The sequence below is a fragment of the Numida meleagris genome, chromosome 3 (genome assembly GCF_002078875.1).
Source record: "Numida meleagris isolate 19003 breed g44 Domestic line chromosome 3, NumMel1.0, whole genome shotgun sequence".
Lineage (NCBI taxonomy): Eukaryota > Metazoa > Chordata > Aves > Galliformes > Numididae > Numida > Numida meleagris.
In genome coordinates, this window is record NC_034411.1 from 107161140 (window position 1) to 107175702 (window position 14563).

At 43.7% G+C, this 14563-nt stretch overlaps 1 protein-coding gene across 18 annotated transcripts in view; it reads left to right on the forward strand.

Annotated features, from left to right (window-relative positions):
- Nucleotides 1-14563, forward strand: part of HMBOX1 (homeobox containing 1) — a 110202-nt gene that overhangs the window by 19263 nt on the left and 76376 nt on the right. The window contains exon 2 of one of the 18 annotated variants that reach the window (XM_021389615.1): nt 13362-13534. The exons of 16 other annotated variants lie outside the window; for them this stretch is intronic. The gene's annotated coding sequence lies outside the window, so the exon portion shown is untranslated. Of the gene's footprint in view, nt 1-11438; nt 11606-13361; nt 13535-14563 lie in introns of those variants that run through there. One more of the 18 variants, XM_021389616.1, reaches the window with a different exon arrangement.

The window sequence follows — 14563 nt, forward strand, 5'->3', positions numbered from 1 at the left end:
TCAGAGTTCAAGCTGCTCATCTGCTCTTGTGGGTGCTCGATAGCTTTGGTGCTCAAGGTTGGCTTGTGGTGGTGGTGGTGGCTTATCTTGGTGTCTTGAATTGGCTCGAGGTCTGATGTGAAACGCCATCCATCGCCTTCTCTTATTCCTCATTCAGGCTAAAACTTCCCGTCACTGAGCAAATGTTTCCCTAAAACTATTGATGCTGCATTTGCTGCTTCCTAGAATGGCAGCAATCAACTTTGCCTGATCAAAGCATGGTTTAATACTTATTAGCAACTTACTAGAACTGTCTGAGCATTTCCCCCGTGTCTCGTGTGATACAAGAATGTGGTCTGTATTTGTGTCATCGTCGTCGTTTGTTCCTTCATAAAGGACGAGTGCTTTTGTTTGTTTGAATTTTATATATTTAAGGTGATTTTTCCCCCCTCTTTGTATGATGGAAAGAGATTTTAACCTCTCTCAAGCCCAGAAAGCTTGATCAGAAAAGCGTGGACCTTCTCAGCGGTGCAGACTTGTCGCTGGATGAGGCAGGCGATGCCCTTGTGTGGGAATGCCTGGAGAGTTAATTGTGGCCAGACCTGCGTGCTTAGGTGTAAATATCTGTGAAGTGTTTGGTCCCTTAGGTACCTCCCAGCCATTCTGCTGGCCCTGTAAGTGCCTCACACAGGCGTGTATCAACCCAAGGATGGCTTTGCAGGATGCTGTTTGTGCCAGCGTGTGTCGATGGTCGAAGTTAGCGCTGCGGCACGGGGATGGATTTAAATCAAAGTGACTTAAATAGCGGGCTGGAAACTTGGGGTTCAACAACTGAACTTAGTTATGCACATGTATTTCTGTGAAAGAAAAATAGAGTTGTGTTGATAACTTTCACTTCCCTGACAGGTGTTTCAAAAACCTAACCAATTACATTACTTCCTATACGCTTATTACATGCTGAATTAGGAAATAGTTAGTTCTCCTCATATTTCCCAGCTGACTTTTATGTAGAAATCATGTCAAGTTACATTTGGATGGAAATTGGGATTCCTTTGAAAGCACAGTTTTCCTTGGCTTCATGGCTGTTGCAGTTGTGTCAAAACACAGATTTTTCTTTTAAAATAAACTTATTAAATACAGTGAGTTTTGACTGCGAAAGGTAAATTTCACTTAATTTCTCATTACCTTGCCCTTCAGAAACGTAGCACTGGCAGAGCTCATCAACTTGCTTTTAAATGAGGAGTAAAAATAAAATGAGAAACTGTTTTTCCTGCTTTTTGAATTCCCAACTGGTGTCTCAACTTTGAAATCTGTACTCATTGAACTGAGCTAAATAAGCAAAGTTGAAAAGAAAATGTTTGTTCTTTTGTACTCGCAGGCAAGGATACTGCTTGAAAGATGGGCTGGCATTCAATCAAACACTAGTCCTGGTGCTTACCAAGTGACTTCCACCAGTTCACTGGCTCCATATTCCTTTTCCTTTGTAAAATGCTTGCAAAATATGTATGTAACTCACTTAGTTAATATATTTAATATTGGACTCCTCAGTCACATGGTGCTGTGCATCCGTGGGAGAGAATCTTCATCAAGGAGTTTGGTGACTGGGAGAAGTGGTAGTGGCTTTGAACTAAATGAGGGTGGGCTTGGACTAGCTATTAAGAAGAAACTCCTCATTATGAGGGCGATGAGGCCCTGACAGAGGCTGCCCAGAGAGCTGTGGGTGCCCCATTGCTGGCAGTGCCTGAGGCCCTGGATGGGACCCTGGGCAGCCTGGGCTGGGGGAGCTGTCTCTGCCCGCAGCAGGGGTTGGAGCTGGGTGGGCTTCCAAGTCCCTTCCAGCTCAAACTGTTCTGGGATTCTGTGGCAGATACGTCCTGTCGTATGGCATTGTCAGGGCTTTGGGGGAAAGCACTGTGCCCCAGAGTTCATATTTGTGGCCTGGAAGTTGACCCACAAAAGAGCTCACCGCAAGCAACGCGCTGAAGAACGAGCTCTTAAGGTGATGCTTACGTGAAGTCCTTCAGTTGTTCAAATGATATGATTTTGTGTTCTTCTTTTGTGCCTGCCCTGTACACTTTTAGGATGAGTCTCAGGGAAGGAACTGCTTAACTTGCCTCTGTGGAAGGTTCACGGCAGGATGCTGGCCGGGGAGCGGGGCTCTGCCTGCTATTTTCAGCTTGTTTATCTTTTCAGATAATGCTTGCCCTGGCATCATTCATAGTACTCCTTTAACTTCTAAAGGCTTTAAATGCAAGGTAAACATAGAGCATCTCCTCCTACTGACTCCTTCTTTCTAGCTCACGTGGGCTATTTAGGATGGCAGCAGTATATCCTTTTACTGACAAAGCAGTGGGTCTTGAGTGGATGGCGGAGCTGCAGCAAGGAAGTGCTAAAATTGGAACTAGTGCAAAGAATAAGAAATGGTTTGAACTCTGCTGAAGGCAAGATAGGAAAGTCGCCCTGCAATTGCTGGAGCAGGAGCTCAGTTTGCAAAATAAGCATTCTTAACAGATGCAACTTCTGTGCAGAAGTTAAAAATAAATTGGAAGGAACAGGGGGAAAAAAAAAAAACAACAAAGTTGGGAAACAAATGTAGGTATCTGTTTATGGCAGTTCTCGGTTTCTGAGTGTATTGAATGAAGTTCTGAAATCTTGAAGCAGAAAATGTCTGTGTGCCATAATAGTTTCATTTGATCTCCTTTTAAAATATTAACTTTTCCTACTTCTGTGTCTGGACTGTTCTCCCTCCTAAAACTTTGTCTGCTTCTTACAATACTTAGGGAGAAAAATGGTGATCTGTTACCTGCAGGGATTTGAAGGTACACAGATCTGGGGAAAACTCTGTTTAGTGAATGTGTCTTGGGGTTACCATGTAAGCTCTGATCCCCAAAACGCTGCAGTACGCTAGTAATCCTGCTCAATCCACTCTGACTGCTGAGTGGGAGAGCCCACGTGGGGCTGTGCGTTCTCAAATGCAGAGAAGTTGTAGTACTGTTCCATCTCTGAAGTACTGGGATGTTTTAAGCTAAAATATACTGAAATCAGATCAAAATGACCGTGCTAGTTATTAGCTTCGGGCCTCAAAGTGTTTGTGGTTTGGAAAAAAATAAATAAATAAATAAATCTTCATACTCTGAAGATTATCTTGTTTTTCTTGTATACCAATAAAAAAGGTGAAAGCACTCCATGTTTACTCACTGTTTTTGAGAGCTGTACGTTGTGTGAAGTGTTACGCATGCACAGCATCTCCTCAGTTCTTGGTTGCAGATTGCTCTGCTGTCTCGGTGTACTTGATAGAATCATAGAATGGCTTGGGTTGAAAAGGACCTCAAAGATCATCGAGTCTCAACCCCCCTGCCAAGTGCAGGGTCACCAACCACTAGACCAGGCTGCCCAGAGCCACGTCCAGCCTGGCCCTGAATGCCTCCAGGGACGGGGCATCCACAACCTCCCTGGGCAACCTGTTCCAGCGCGTCACCACCCTCTGTGTGAAAAACTTCCTCCTAATATCTAACCTAAACCTCCCCTGTCTCAGCTTAAAACCATTCCCCCTTGTCCTATCACTATCCACCCTCACAAACAATCGTTCCCCCTCCTGTTTATACGCTCCCTTCAAGTATTGGAAGACCACAATGAGGTCTCCCCAGAGCCTTCTCTTCTCCAAACTGAACAAGCCCAGTTCCCTCAACCTTTCCTCATAGGAGAGGTGCTCCAGCCCTCTGATCACCTTGGTCGCCCTCCTCTGCACTCGTTCTAGGTTTTAAATAGAATTGATATGATCCTGACATCTAAGTACCAGGATCACCTGAAAGTTCAGGTAGAGAGCCTGAGGGTTGGGGAAGCCAGACAGAAAGTATCGCAGCTCGGGGTGATCTGTGAGCATTTTGGACAAAGCTCTCAGACACAGACCGATTTTTGGGCGGTCCTGTGCGGAGCCAGGAGTTGGACTCGATGATCCTTGAGGGTCTCTTCTAACTCAGGATATCCTGGGGCATCAGCAGGACTTTGTATAGGCAATGCTGAAGTATGTGGAACTCTGGAATGGGCTGCCCAGGGAGGTGGTTGAGTCACCGTCCCTGGAGGTGTTCAAGAAACATTTAGATCTAGTGTTGAGAGACATGGTTTAGTGGGGTTGTTGGCGGTAGGTGGATGGTTGGACTGGATGATCTTGTAGGTCTTTTCCAACCTAGCTAATTCTATGATTCTATGTCAGGCTGCACTGGAAGATGAAACCTCCTTTCACGAGTGCAGAGACTGGGAGGTGCTTAGCGAATGTTTCTGTTGCCTTTAGAAAAGGCAGTTTTTCTTTAATGAAGCAGAGCCCACGCTATGCTAATCCATGCTTTGCTCCAGTGATCAATGCAGGAAAACAGCATGCTGTGAAAATTTACCACTGTAGATCAATAGCCCCTAGCTACCCAACTGTATTAAAGATAATTGATGGGCTGAGGGGATCTTGTAAACACTTGTTTGTCCCATCAGCATGTTTGCTTGTGTGTTTGACAGTGAGGGTATCCACAGAGCCACTGTTGGCCGTAAATGTATTTCTGCTTCTACCTGGGATAACTGCAGAACGTGCCTTTCTTTGTCTTTTAGGCCACTTCAGCATTTCGAATGTGATTAGACATCGGTAATGGAAATGAATGAGGTGATAGCAGATGTTATAATTTTTTGAACAAAAACCTTATGAACGCTGGGTGAACAGAGATTTCAGTTAACAACCAGCTAGCTTTGGCTCCAAGATGACGTTTCAAGGGATAAACGATCAAGGTTATGCAAATGAGAGAATTGATCAAAACTGGTGATTTAAATCGCTGATTTACATCTGCGAGAGGGAGGCTTTGATTTAAATCATTGATTTTAATCTTGTTTTGGGATTGTACTTTCATTATTTTCCTACAGACAGGTTGATTTTTATTGGCTGGTAACTATTTGAGGCATGTTTATTTGCAAACAAGCGTAGCTCTTAAGTTAATTTCTTAATTTCTTGCTTTGGGCAGGAGGGAGAAGGCTTAACTAGCAGGGTAAGTGGGGCAGGAACGTGTCTTTAGGCAGGAACATAATTGAACAAATCCTTATTTAAGTTCTTGATGCTTATATTTTCCAGAAATGGCGAACAAGCTCAGTATAGATAAGGGCCGGCGCTGAAAGTGAGAAACCAAACCTCACTGCTCTGAAATTTGTGTTTAAACGTGGCTATCTTAAAATGCCAGTTTAAAAAAAAAAAAAAAAAAGAGGAAAACGTCTTAAAAATGTTTTACATTTGCAAACTGATTCATTAAACAAAGCAAGCATTATCTGCAGTTAATGGACTGAAGTGTTTCTGGATACTGTGTCCTTCAAGGTTTCAAAGCTGGCGGATCTTTATTCTCATACCTCGTTCTTATTCACAGATGAGAAGAGGAGAAAACAAGCTTTCTTGCTCTTTTTTTTCACTCCCAGTTGTTTTTCAGCTTTTCAGTGCACAAGTCACTGAAATGAATCAGGTGAATAAACTGAAATGCACAGAATACCGCTTACGTGCCAAAGCAGGCAAAGGTGGGCGAGCAGTCGTGACTTCTGCTTCCAGGTGTTGGTGCTGCACCTTCCACCACTTGAGGAGTCTCTCGTGTTTCCCTTCCTTCCTAGCCTCCACATTGGTGCTATCTGCTAAATATTTGACGCGCCACTTGAAATAACGTTGCGTTAAGCTTGCGCTTTGGAGTTTTTTGTCAAAATGGTAACAGGCCGTTGAAAGAAGCGAATTCTAAAAGTAATTCAAAACAGTTTTGCCTTCCCATCTGAAATGTGTCCGATACGAATACAGATGTTTTCAGAGCATTTTTTTATTGGCGGATGCGATCTGGTTTGGTAATTGAGGTGAAAGGTGTGTTAAGCTGGCTTTCAGCATGGAATGCATACTAAATTTCTTCTTTTTTTGGCTCTCTGAAGGACTTTGCCTTTTTCTATTTTAGTTGTTGTTGGTTGGCTTTGTTTTGTTTTGTTTTGTTTTTTATAATGTAGAGTGTGTCCGCTGGAGAAGCTCAAGTGCTTTGGTCTCTGTTAAAGTTCACAAGGTGAAGGAGGCAAGCAAATGCAGTTGAGTCTTTTCTGTGACTGAAAACAAAAGGCTTTCACACTTCTGTGTTCCGTCCCTAAGTCAGAAGACTTATTGAAGCCCTCGAGCAATTACAATGAAGACGGAATAAGAGTAGATGAGAGATCCTATTATATTTATTTCATTAAAATTGATGGCATGATGACAGTTTGGTCTCAGTTCTAAAGAGCACCTTAATTCCTTTGGTAATTAACTGTTTGCTTTATTGCACTGCATCCTCAGGCGCCGAGTCAAATTCACAGTTAGGAAGAACGGCAGCAGTCGTGAAGCTCACGATGCCTTCCCATCTTCCTCTGCAGCACCAGGCCTGCTCTGATGCCTCTTACAGAGAAGTGCGTGTATTCTGCTGAAGGACCAAGTCTGTGTTTGAAGGTGCAGAGCGGCTGCCTCGCTTTTTCCTTGGGAAAAATACATTTTTCAGGATGTACTCTTCTCCTTTTGCACCGCCTTGAAACATATGCCTCCCCTTGCTCATTTAGCAGCGTTCTGTCGTTGGGTGTGCTGTACTGTAAATCAAGGAGAAAAGTGAGGTCCCAATGTCTTGTCACTCAGTTTCGCCTGAGTTCTGCATTGTCAGGTCGTTCGTCTGCTGCTGCTGTTGGTGATGCTGTGATGGATAGCTTCGCCTTCCGTCATTCAGGTGGCTGCTGCTGGAAGTGGAAAGAATGATACCCTCACCAGGCCTTCCTCAGATGTTAAGCTTTGTTTAATAAGTTAGAAAATACTTGCTGTTTCTGGCGGAAAAAACTACGTGAGTGCAAAGAGCTTTTGCTGTTCAGTTCTGTAAAAGTGGTAGGAGGAAGCAAATAGTATGTATGATCTTATGATCAACTAGAAACATCTGTTGTTACATCCTTGGGTACTTCAGTTCCGTGTCTTGGATTAGATTTTAATTCTCTTCTCTTCCCCCCCCAAACTGGGCGCATATCTGAATACCAAGTGTGAGTTGTGGGCTGATAGGGTGTACTGAGCAGGTCTATGCGTATTGGGGCATCCATTTAGGAAAAAAAGGTGATGGGAGGCAGAACAGAAGTACCGAAAGGTAAAGAGTGAATTGATAAGTGCTATTTACCCTTACTTGTAGCCCAAGGAGTGCCAGGTGTAAAATGAAACGCAAAGGATACCCTTTAGGGTACGTGCCAGCTTTGATAAAATAGGGGCTTTCTTGCCCATTTCTGTGAAACACCTGATTCCTGGTGGTGTTATAAATCTCATCCCTCAAAAATGTGGCCATGGGAGTAACAGATTAACAAGAGTCAAAGATGGCTAATCAGTCAGCAGGGGCACGGTCCGTGGCCAGCTGTAGCACGTGCTTTCTGTTGCTTAGGTGGACAGGCAAACAGGAATGGGGTGAGAAAAGAACTGGAAACGACAGACTGTGAGGATAGGGTAGAAGCTGAATGTAGTGCAGTGAAAGGATGGAGAGGTAACGTGAGTTGTGGGAGGATTGCTGCAGTGAAAGGAAAGGGTGAAGGGATCTGAAGTGAAACCCTGAATAATCCACTTGCCAAGAGACGTTCAAACCCAGTGTGAAAGTTTGCTGTAAGGGAATTGTTTCCTGTGTCTGCTGTAGGCCCTACAAGAAGTGGCTGAGCTAAATTTCCGCAACAAATGAATATTAGGCAAGTAATTTCTAGCCATGCTGGAATTTCGGAATAGCTTCTTTGCAGAGGTTTAATATTCTGGTTGCTCTTCCCTGAGTTGATGTAGGCTTTTCCTGCCAGTAGCTTCATCTCAATGCAGCAATAGTTATCTGTGAGTCAAAGTGATCCTGCAATAAAAGGGCCTTCTTAATCAAAGATGGTAAAGTCGGAGACAGTCAGTGCTTTCAGCATTGGCATCCTGTTCTGCTAAGGCAATCCCACGTAGGAGGAAGACAGACACAAAAAGTGATTTGGCTGTAATGCAGCAAAACAAATTCTGGCCAAATTGTGGACTTGGAGTTAATGGGTACACAGTGTTACTCTGCGAGCCTCTGCAAGCCTGACTGGAAATCACGGTGAGTTTTGTAGTCTGTTAACTACTTAGACTGTTGCGTTATTTCATGTTTGACTTCAGCTAGTGAAAAATGGGGCACTTTCGCGTCTTATATTTCAAAAATAAAAACATTTTAAGAATATTAGAAGTAAATCTTGCTAGATTGCTTTAGAGCAGCCATAAGGCTGTGATCTAATCCATTTATATGTATGCATGTGTCATCCCCTCCCTTCCCCAGCCAACTGGATGTTGACTTACGGTGTCAGTTTTCTCCTTGCAGATGTAGAGCTGAGTCTGTTCTGCTGTAACGTGTTTTACAATACATTCACGCGCTCTGGCTCATGGAATGGCCGTCCATAAATTGCACCCGGGCCATTTAAGAACATAATATCCTTGCTGGGTCAGACTGACGGTCAGACTGGCCTGGTATCCGAGCTCTGATTACCGTAACAATGCTGCTTGCAGAAACTCAGCCCCTTCCCTGCAGCTGAAGGGGGGTTTGATACTGCAGGCAGAACCTGCTCGTGGCTTCAGCTTCATGTCTCCTGACTGACAAAGTTCAGGCCATCAGACGTCCCTTCTTTGCCCTGCCCACATCTCTCTGGTTTGAGTTTTCTCTCTGAGCCTGCTTTCCCTGACCTGCTTTCTGCAGCCCATCTGCTGGGCAGCTCTTCTCAGCCAGGCCACGTGCTGGTTCTTGACTGATCAGCCTGTCATAGGTAGAGTGGCTCCAAACTCCACTTCACAGGTTAGCAGACTCTATACCTACACAGCTTGGTATTTTTTGTTTGTTTGTGGCCAAGAAAGCTATAATCCTAAGTCCCAGTTTAACACATACAGGGCATGAGTAGTCATTTGGAACTAACTGATGTTTGTTTACATTCTCAAACATACAAAAAAAAAAAAAGATATTAAATCACAATTTGTGGTAGCGAAGAAGTTGATTCTATATTAAGGCTATAAGATATATTTATTCACTTTTCATTTCTCCGCTTTTCTTTTGCTCTCTATTATTTGACTCTAGGAACTGGAGCTTAAAGAAAAGCAAATGCTAACTGTGACTGTGAGGACAGTGAGAGAGTTGCTAAGATGTTTTACTTTCTGATTTGACTTCTAAAGAAAGACTTTCAAAGGCTCCAAACTGTCAAAGTTATCTCACTTCCATTTTTCTTTTTCACATCCTTAAATTGTTCAGTTATCGCAAGTCCGTGGTGTGAGCTGCAGGGAATCAACCAGCTCTCTCTAGTCTTAAACTCTTTCCAGTGATGCAGGTGTTGATCCTGGAGGGAAAAAGCCCAGCCTCCTTAAACTTCTGGAGGCAGTTTGCTACACACAGCTTTGATAGAGCTCCTTACACCCCAGGCCACCAAGTGGGGACAAGGTGACAGCGCTGTCTTCAAATTCTGGACTGAGGTTGTTGGGCTGGGCTGCATGCATTTAGCTGTGTTGATGGAGGGGAAGGATGACTTCTGCTGAACCAGTGATATTGCACAGGAGGCAGTGCTGACATAGGGAAGGATTTCTTACTTCGCTGTACTTGTTCCCCCGTTTCTGTAGGAGTAGCAATAAAAGCACCTTTATGTTACCATAAAGTAACAGGGGAGGAAGTTACACTAATATAATATAATGTAATTTTCTAGAGCAAAGTGTCCCGAGTTTGAGGCTTAGATAATATTGAGCCATAACTTCTCTCACTCCATTTGCCTGCTAAGATCTTAAGAGAGTTGTGTGAGGTTTCCAAATGAGTGGCATCTTAGCCCTGCTGCTGTCATAGTGTGAGCAGTATGTCATGGTATGCACCAAGCTCACTGCTTTGTTGGTTTTTTTCCCCAAAGATTTTGCTTTTTGGTTTTTTTAGATACTTTTCTCGCTTGATATCTAACCCCTTATAGGTACTTGTCATCCCTTCCATTGTTTCTAGCTAAGGAAAATCAGATTTTTTAATACAAAGTGGATGTAGGAAGCTCCATCCATTTTGATAGGAGAGAATTCGTAGCGGCTGCATCCAGTCAGTTTACATTCACTTACATCCCCAAAATGGTTAACGAAGGTGGAAACTGAGAAAGAGGTGAAGAAGTTCATGGTCTCCGAGCAGCCTCGGAGGCTGCTGTTTGGTGCTCTTTTCTAGAGGCTCTAGCAGCAGTCTTACTGCCGAAACTTTGGAAAGCCTTCCAGGAGTTCTTAGTCCCAGTTACGTGACTAACTCAGTTATGGGATTTTAGCTCTTTTCAGTGGTAAGCCATGCTCAAGTGTGGGGTTAAACTGGCTTAAGAGACGGTATCCTCCTGCAGGCAGGGACAGACTTTGGTGTAACTGATAAGCCTGCCAATATGTTATCAACTGGGTGTAGAGAATCATAAATGTTTGCATAAAAAATTGAAGTTAAACGTACCCCTTTATATAAGCCAGTATTTTGGATAATATTCTTAGAACTAACTGTAAGAAGAAGGAAAAAATCATCCTACTGTCTCCTGTGCTTGGCAGCAGAATTGTTAGTCAGCAAGAATGTGCAGAACTTTGTGAAAAATTGTTTTTTAGATAATTGCTTGTTGCAGACTGTCTACAGGAACTCACATTTTATTTTTGGCGTATTGCATTAAACAGTAGCTTTTATATTTTAGGACTGATGTGTTGATTTATGTCTCCTCCAGTCCTCTGGTGGAGGTCCAATTTTCCAAACTTGGATACTTGTGTTGAGTAACTTGTTTCAAAACTTCCAGTCTTTAGCGAGAACCTATTACCTTTGCAGCTCGAAGCAAAGGATGAGATGAGCCTGAGAGGCCCGAAAGCCTTCATAGGAATGACTTTATGTTACTTCCCCTCTGGATTTTGGTGTGTTTACCACTGCGTGGATTGCATTTGCATCAGAGCAACGTATGTGCGCTTAGGGAAGGCCATGTAAAAGCTCATCATCCAAATTCCAAATAACGCGCGAATTAAGAACCCCTTTTCTTTCGTTGTTCTTAAAATTACAGGCTAAATGAAAAGAGCAGCTTAATGCTGGCATTGCCACTTGTTGGTATCCCCCCACACACAGCAGATTATCTCACGGGCCTTTCTGAATTATTGTTGTGAGATACTTGTTAGGCAATTTGTGTTGCAGCAGCACTTTGCTGAAGGCAACAGGACAAAATGGGGAAGGTGCAGTTCCCCCCTGTGGTGACCAAGCTGTGCCTCCTGGAGCATGTTTGGGAGCGTGGTAAATGGTGTGTGTGTTTACATAAAAAATATTTAAATATAAATAAAGGAAAGCTCTGGAAATCTGCACGGTGAGTTATAAAGACACTTCCCCCATCCTTGAAAACATGGGTTGTGGCATGGAGACAGAGCGACAGAAAGACACGTCTAGAAACGATGAAAGTCAGGGCTGGAATAATTCTTCAGCTGGTTTCTGTTCATCGTGTTATCGCTGTGCAGCAGCGTGGTCTGCAGCTTTGAAGGCGAGTCAACCTTGCTCTGAGCTGATGCCTTTTGAACTGCTGTGTGAGCTGGTGGGTACCTGGCCCGTTCGGAAAGGAGTGAGTGGATACCGTGAGGCCGCTGCGTGAAAAGGTAGGGAGCTGGGTTCAGCTCCAGCAAAATGCTCGTGCAAATGGCTTTAGGGAATGAGCAGTGCTGTGGCAGGTAGCCCTGTGGTTAAGGGGGGCTGTGGGTTGAGAGGAAAGGATTCACACAAACCCTGGATGTGATGTGTGGGGAGCAGGGGAGGAGTAGCTCATGCACTGTCTGAATGTGAAGAGTAAATGAAGTTTTTTTCTGCTGTCTTCTTTGCCGTTTCCGTGCTGTTTCCCCTGGCATCAGGCCGGACCCTGGGTTTGGCCTAAGTGTAAGTGTTGCTTGGTTCAGAAACTGCAGCAGATTAAATATTTTCTGCTTATTTCTGCAAAAGGCAAAACTCCGTGATCAGTCAGCTACGAGAATAAATCGATGGCAACCCTGCCTGTCTTCGGTATGGATGATTTCTTTTCTAATTCTTCCCACCCCTTTGCTCTCTGTGTCTCTCAGTTAACAAGTTTCCTCCAGAAGTTGCCTGTGTTCTGTTGCATTATATTTGAAGAAAGAAAAGTTTTCAGAGAAGGCAGCAAGTGAAAATGGAGTAATGGTAGCCATAACCGTAGCCTTTGCTGCCAGTGACAGCTATAATTATATATGGGGCACATACATTCTAGCAGATGCTTCCCGTTTAAACCACACTGGTTTCAGCACAGACCAAATTTAGGATCTAAGCACGGTGACCATAGCACTCTCAAAATCTCTCATTCCATCTTCTGCCATTTGCTGTCTTTCTCAAATGCTCAGTGAGACTTTTTTTTTCTAGTTGTTCTATGGAACAGCTTTGATTTTTCTCACTTTGTGGTTATTTTAAGCTTCAGAAAACAATACGAACGTACTCTTCTTTCCTTCCCCCCCTCTTTCCTCTGTGCTTTTATGGAAGCAGAATCTGTGTAGATAAAGCACAGTTGATCTGTTAGGGATTACTGTTTCTCAGTTATTCTTTTGCTCTTGCATATCATGCCTTTATGTAGAAGAATATTTAAAGGTACCATGTAGAACAGTGAGATGAAAGATGCTTTGTGCACTGAAGAATTCTGGTGTCGCAGGAGTCCACTTGTTCTCCCGTAACTTTTTTTTTTTTTTTCCCAAGCTGAAGTTTATTTAAAGTGAATTTTAGTGCTTATAAAAGCTGCTGGGTTTTGACGGCCTTGAAGGCTGAAAGCCTTGTCCCCACAGGTGGCGGCAGCAGCACTGTGCCCTGGTATTCAGGGCACAAGTGTAGGGATCTGAAGATCCACGTTCTGTTCTCATCTTTTATCACAGGTGACCTTGAGCCAAGTAGCGTGTTGCTGCGGCTCAGTTATCTTGGAGAATATTACCCCAGCTCGTAAGGACGTTGTAAAGATTCGCTTCTCTCTTAGGGAGGATAATACGAGGATGAAAACTTCTTGCCTTGTCATCAAGGCGCTGAGCTCAGTTTGAGTCTCCCAGAGATGAGAGGGAATGGTTTCCATGAGATGATATTACCAACACCCCGCTGAACATCTCAGAATAACTGGTAGTGCTTTTATCTGCGACAATACGGGAACTGGCTTTGTGCAGGCCCAAGAGGACTGTAGGATACTCTTGGTGTATCCTACCTGAAATCACAGCCATATTCCTGGAGAGTCAAGCTGGGTCTTTCAGCAGGCTCACTTAATGTAAGGTTGGGTGTCAAGCAGTGGTCAGTATTAGGCAATTCATGCACCTATCCAGCTTGCGAAGCTATTCGTGTAATTAAGTACAAGAAGAGTTTTCTTTTTGACCCTTTCAGGCTATCAGCTTGATTCCCAGAAGCTTCGGATTTAATTACCCGTATCATCACAACATGCATAGCTGCAGATTTTATTAATGGCTATAAAGTTATCGAATCCTCTTTCAAGTGGACGCGATTCCCAGCCAGCAGGTCCTTTCACACATCAGCTCCAGTACTAGCGAATCCCACAGGTTGGTGCTGCACCTCTCGTGTCCTGGCTCCTCCATCTCACTGCACCCGATTTTCCTGCTCATTTACCAACCTGCAGAAATGCTCCTCTGTAGTTCTGTCACCAGATTCAAGTATTCTTGCCTCTAAAATAGCAGCTGAGCAGAAGCGTTACCATCCACTGAGCCTGTTCCGGTGACCTTTACACCCCTCTGTTTCAGACTCCTCCTGCTCACTGGGTTACTTTGGTTCCGATCCCTAAAATGTTCTTTAATCCATTTCAGTTCCTTTTCCCTGGATAATGCTTTATGACTTTGTAAATCAGTCTGAGTGATACAAAATCAAACGCTTTCCTGAGATACTGATAACTTATGTCCACTGTTTCGCTCTTGTCTAACCTAACGATTTGGTCGTATAATAAAAAGGATTTCAGCAGATTTGTCAGGCATGACCTTCCTTTTATGAATCTGTACTGGATGTCCTCTACTAAATTATGCATTTCTAAATGTTCTGCAATTTTGGCTTTTATCAACACTTCCAATATATCCCCACAGCTGAAGCTGGATTTCCTACTCTAAGAGAATTCAGCAGAACTGTCACAGCCCAGCAAAATTCATTCACTTTTCAGAGTTCTGGTATTAGATTCTTGATATTGGGACTAGCCTTGTGTTTAGTATAGCTTTGTGAGCACCATGCTTTCTGGACATAACCAGCTCCCTGCTTACAGCTCAGTAGGTTTGCATGTCACACGTGAAATGAGTTGCCAGTTCCCAGCCCAGTTGCAGGTAAAGAGGCTTTAGAGCAGTGGCTCAGTTTGGTTCCAAGCTTGCTGAATAATTTCATTCAGGACTGTGGAGGTCAGCTCACCTCTCTGTGCATCTGTTTGCTTTTCTGGCCTGTTTCCTAAGGAGTATTTTGCATTGCAGACTTGCATTGTACTTTTGTCTGAATATGTATGTGGGGGGAGAGGAGGCAGTGAGAGAGAAGGGAGACTCCAAATCCTTCAAGTGTTCTTGCTTAAAGCCCTTATGCTGTGTTTATACCTGCTTTGA